The sequence below is a fragment of the Aphelocoma coerulescens genome, chromosome 4 (genome assembly GCF_041296385.1).
Source record: "Aphelocoma coerulescens isolate FSJ_1873_10779 chromosome 4, UR_Acoe_1.0, whole genome shotgun sequence".
Taxonomy (NCBI): Eukaryota; Metazoa; Chordata; class Aves; order Passeriformes; family Corvidae; genus Aphelocoma; species Aphelocoma coerulescens.
Window position 1 is genome coordinate 10,063,532 of NC_091017.1, and position 6,000 is coordinate 10,069,531.

The window sequence follows — 6,000 nt, forward strand, 5'->3', positions numbered from 1 at the left end:
CTCTGTTGGGGTGTAGTTGGCTTTGGACCCTCTGTAGTAGCTTCAGCTCAAGAATCCCAGTGGTCAGCCCCGAGTCTCACCAGGCACCTTCTGCCAAAGGCTCCAAGACAGACCATAGCTCCCGGCTGCAGAGTAAAGTACATTCTTCATTTCTGGTCCCGTCCTGACTGGGCCAAGGGCTACTGCATGAGCAATTTCCTGCTTGATCTGGGCGAAGGCTTGTTGCTGTTCAGGGCCCCAGTGGAAATCATTCTTGAGGGTAACCAGGTAGAGAGGGCTCACTGTCTGTATGTGCATACAATATGCTGCTAGCAAGAATTTCTCTTGCTTCTTTCCAGCCCCATGAGATATTTTTCTCTCTCATGGAAGATATTTGTAGAGTTCTATAAGCTATGAACACCTGCAACATTGCAAAGCTTTGTTTATCGTACAGTAGAAAAGTATTTTGACAATGGATGTTTTAGTATTTTAGCCAATCACCCCAAGGGGTGGCTGATCCTTTGACCAATTAGACTATGAAGAAAAAAGTCTATAAAAGAGTTTGTAAAGTAATTAAATAAATCAGTCTTGCTGCACAATTCCTGCCTGTTGGATCTCTCTTCTCCTCCCTACCCCTGCGGAACACCATGATAGCTGTACTTGGGAAGGTGCATTCTCCAAAAGCCTATGGCACCTAAGAAAGCTTGCGTTTCCTTCAGCTTGGTCGGTGAAGACATCGCAGTGATCTTATTGATGAGCTCAGTGGGAATCTGATGCCATCCAACTTGCCATTTTACTCTCATGAACTGGATCTCCTGTTGGGAAATAGAATTATTGGGATCAAATAAAGAACTGTGCAAGCAATAGAGCTGGAAGTTTTTAGGCTTGTGTGTGAGAGACACTTTCCATGGGAAAGTCCCTGTGTGAAGGAAAACAAACAGCCTGAGAAAAAACAGGGAGTGAAAAACTTGCAGCTGTGCTATCCGGGAGTGAACGAGGGGGGTGAGCACAAAATTCTTTTGATCATAACAAGACTGTGGAGACTTGCCAATATAAGTCCAATTATGTAGAGATAGAAATGTGTCTTGACAAGCTTTAAGCCACTTAGGAGCTAACAAGCTGGTATACAAGTGCCTTTGGACTGCTAATAAACGGAGTTCATTTATCAACCATATTGGTTTTGGACTGTTTCTCTCTCCCCCCGCTGGGATCCAGGCTCCTCGTCCCGTGCAGCTTCTAACAATCTCCCAGGTAGGTCCCTTGACTTTGCTCTTCTTGATGGTGAAGCCAGCTTCTAGGGGAATCTGGATGATCTTGTCTACTTTTTCAAATACTTCGGTTGCCGTGTTCCCCCACAGAATGATGTTGTCAATGTATTGCAGATTTCTGGAACCTTACCCTTTTCCAGTGCAGTCTGGATCAGTCCAAGGCAAATGGTGGGACTGTGCTTCCACCCCTGGGGCAGTCGTTTCCAGGTGTACTGCACACCCTTCCAGGTGAAGGCAAACTGAGGCCTGCACTCTGCTGCCAAAGAAATGGAGAAGAAGGCATTGGCAATGTTAATAGTGGCATACCACTTCACTGCCTTGAATTCCATCTTGTACTGAAGCTCCAACATGTCTGGCATGGCACTCAGTGGTGGCATGACCTTATTCAGGCCATGGTAATCCACCATCAGTCTCCATTCTCCACTGGACTTATGCACTGGCCATATAGGGCCATCGGATCCACACGGTCCAATAGATCCAGTTGTCCCTTTCCTCTACCTGGCTAGAGGCAGGGCCCCTCTAATCCTGGTCATGGTACACGTTGCTCTCCGCTTGTAAATATGTTCCCGAGGTCCCGTCAAGAGGATTGGTCATTTTATCATTCCTGTACCACCTGGAGTTCTGTCCACGAGAGACCGGAGCAACATTGGCACTAGATGAGCTTCTTGTGGTAGATGTTTCTCTTTTTAATTCATGTACCTAGGCTGCTAAGGAGGAGGTGGGTTTTCTATCCCACTTCCTCATGTCTTCTCCACGCTCCAGAAGGAAAAACCAGAGGTTACCTCGCAGAGTGTGTCTTCTCTCCCTGGCTGGGGGACGTCTGCTCCTGGTGGCAGAGACTCTTGTTGGTTCTGGTGAGCTTTGGTAAATTCCTTTCTTAAGCTCCTTTCTCAGTTTCTGGTGGCCCTCTTTGATTTTCTCCTCCAAGCTCGGGATGTGTTCCGCCAGCTTTGTTTCCAAATGGCATTCATTCCCTTGCAGGTTTTCATGCAATAGACATCATAAACCAATAAAGCAATTCTCATATCATTCCCTAGTCTCAACAGGAGCAATACAACAGGCAGGTAGTTCCCCATGTGAGGAAAAATATAGAGAGCAAGGTACAGTACCCATGTAGACAAGCTGAGCACCATGGTGAATAGGTTTCTCTTAATATAAAATTGTATTCCTGACTTTCTCTCAGGTCGAGCCCCACCTTGGGCATCAAAGTATGTACTAGTTTGAAAACAAACCAGTGGGAGATCACAAGTCAGATTTATAATTTGATAGGAAAATTAAAATAAATGCAATAGTACAAGAACACTGCCAGAGTCAGGATACATCCTGACACCCTGACTAACTGCTACCTGTCCAGATGAAGTGATCCTGTTGAAGTGGTGATCCTGTAGAAGGGTCTGGTCTTCATCTGAAGGTCCAGTGGTAGCTCCTGTCCTCTGGGAATCCAGTAGGTAAGGACTGCTTATGTTGTTCTGAACCCCGGATTATATCCAGGTGGGAATGCTTGGCTCCTCCTCCTGGGCAGAGCATCTCACAATTACATAGATGTAATTCTGTGAGTCATGTGGTGGGTCCTTGATTGCTCACGAAACAGAGATAGTCCCTGGACGGAGTTATCAAGGATGAGTCATGGTAGGAGACAACGAATACTGCCCCACCTGTTTTAACAGCTTGTGAAGATGATAATAGAATACATGCTTTTGGTTACATCTTACATTGTAACCTAGGGACAATAACAAATATACAGAATGGACTCTGCCACAGCTCATTTGTCCACAAAGTACTGTAGCATCTCTGTAATTTATAATCATCATCTTTTTCCTCACACTTAATGAACTTGCTGAACAGTGTCAGTCCAAACAGAATTTTAGATTCCTAAATTCATTGTTCGCAATTCAATGCAAGAGAGGAACAACTGCAAGTGCCCTAATTTTAGGTACCTTCATAATCAATTGTCTTAGACCTCTGTCTTTTAGTTCCTCTCTGTCAAGCAAAACTCAAGATAACTGGAACACAGAAGTTTAAGAAAGGGGTAATTAGCATAAAATTTAGAAGTATTTCTGTAAAGAACACGGTAAAAGTGAAGTTTTTAAGAATCACATTACTTTTTCTGACAAGCTTCTAAAACCATTGGAAGCAGACCTCTGCTCCAGAAAAATAACAACATTACAAGTCCTTTAATTTCTGAATTCCTGACTGAAAAAGCACTTTTTAAACTTTGATTACCATGGCAACTCCTGTTAGAAACTTTATTATCTAATTTACAGCCAGGGAAAAGATTATCCTATTTTGTATAATCATGTCTCAGGTAAGTAAGGTTGAATAATCAACACAGTGCAATTTTTAATGAATTTAATTCAAGGCTTTCATGGCACATTCTTGCCTGAAAAGTATAAATGGACTTTTCAGTAATATTAAGGGTAACAAAAAGTCACATGATTTTTCTAGTATTACAAAACTAATGATTTTGTAATGGTCCTAAATGAATGGAATAACCCCCAAAATATTATAACCCTCCACCTTTAACAAGATACTGTAACTCCTTATTGCCAAAGAACATTGTATTCACAAAAACAATAAAATTAGTTTTCTCTAAGCAGAAGTTAAGTTGGGCAACAAATGCAGGTTTCACTTGTTTTGACTATTATCACTTTGATCTTCTGATGTCTTTGAATTTCCTCCTCCAAATTACTTAATCACCAAGAATTTTGCACATTACAGCTTTTCAGTTTTCCCAGTGAAACAAAAGGGCTGAACAGAAAAATTATAAGCAGGGTAAGAATATATTAAAGAAATACTGTATCTACATGCCATTTAATGGGAATGAGTATCCATTAGAATCCCATTCGTTCTTGAATCTTGACTGCTGGATGTCCTAAAGATCAGGGAAAGAACTTGAGTGATGTGTTTCTGAAAGTACATTAATCTCAGAAGGAGAAAGAAATAATTATGCAATACTTAGACTGTTACTCATTTTGATCCTACCACTGCCACACATATTTAAAAACTTCCCAAGTAAGCACCTTTGACAATATTTAGATTTAAATTTTTATTCAGCAAATACATAACAAAGAACATTTATATTTTATTTTAAAGACAGAAGATCTATTAAAGGGCTCATTTTGATTACTTCCAAAAGCAGTATATCGATCTGGTTTCAGAAACAATCCTCTTTCCTGAGACCATTTTGAATTTTAAACTAGAAATAGTTTTAAGTACCATAGAAATAAAATGAATGTATCAACTGAATTCATGTAGCAAGCAAAATTCCTGTTTTAAGTTGAAACTACATTAAAAAAGACAGTTAAAAAATACAGAAAATAAAATACTAAGAAGAATCATGTTTATTCAGATGTTATTTACATGTACGTAAGTAATTTCTAAGAGAAGCACGGAAAAGCCTTTTAAATGTCATTCATATTATCTGCTCAGGCTACATAGGGAATTGAGGAAAAAGAGTGAGGGACCATGTAATGAAAGATGATTTTAAAATAATTTGCCTATACTAAATATCTAGTTTCTCTCCAACACTAAGTAACTCTCCTTGCCTGTTTTTTCCAAGTATTTATAGTGAAATTTGCTATTTTAATGTATTTATAGTGAAATATGGGGGGAAAAGCACATATGGATATAATTGGTAGAAAGAGTAAGAGGCAGCACTAAAGTACATGACCTGTATTTGATGAAGCATAGAGACCAAGGCTAGCAAGATTAATCTCTCCAGGAACAAATAAGCCTGAACTGCTCCAAATCCCGATTTATAAGTCTAGGGAACGTAAAGTGTCCCTCTTTCAGTGGGTATCAATGATAAGCCTAAACATTCAGAGCAAGATGAATTTATATGTTCCATTGCAAGCAGCTGGGGAAGAAAAATACAGTGCCAATACTCCATAGGTATTTGAAAGAGATCAATTTCTTTCCCTTAAAAAGCCAGATACACACTGTAGAACAGCCAGAAGTTAGGATGCACTGTGTGAAAGCACGATCATTCTTCTCCACTATTCATTTTAAAACATTACTTTTAATGAAGCCAGTTCATAACGTCTAATGTGTGAATATCTAATCTGATTGCATCATAACACCTACAAATTTTGCTGTAATTACAGCTGGAGATTATGGATTACATTTTCTCTGGAGCAGGAAACTGTGATCACCTCAGGTGCCCCCTATATTAGACCATATATGGTCCTCACAGTCCCAATGCAACACTTTTTGATAAACTAGTTTATGATCAAACAAACTCCTTGAAAACCATGGCACACATAAAAGTGGAATAAATACTTCCAGAGAAAAGTTAAAATAGAGAGTACTGAGTTGACTCGGGAGTCAAGTGTGTAATGGTAGGTAGCAACAGACATTTTACCTGAGTAGCCATGTGAGATTCCACAAAATGGAATCTAAGGTGTGGCGATCTGTTCACCCATTGCTTTTCCTATCCCACATTGTTTCCCTCCCTGTTCCTCACCCCTAGCCTTCGCCACTCCCTCGGGTCCTCCCTGTTTGTTGCTGTACCCCAACTCTGCCCATGTGCCATCCCTGTACCCCTGACAAAATCCTCCTGCGCCAGGATCACGAGGTGTCTCTGGGGATTGCTGGGACAAGATGTCATTAAAGTCCTCTCAAATCCTCATGAGAGACCCTTCTCGCCTCCTTTGCCATCCCTGTGTTGTAAGGCTGATAGCTGGCTGGAGCAAAACCGCAGAGGAGTCAGAAATGAACTACAGGATAGCGACTGGGTTGCATTGCCCTAAACAGC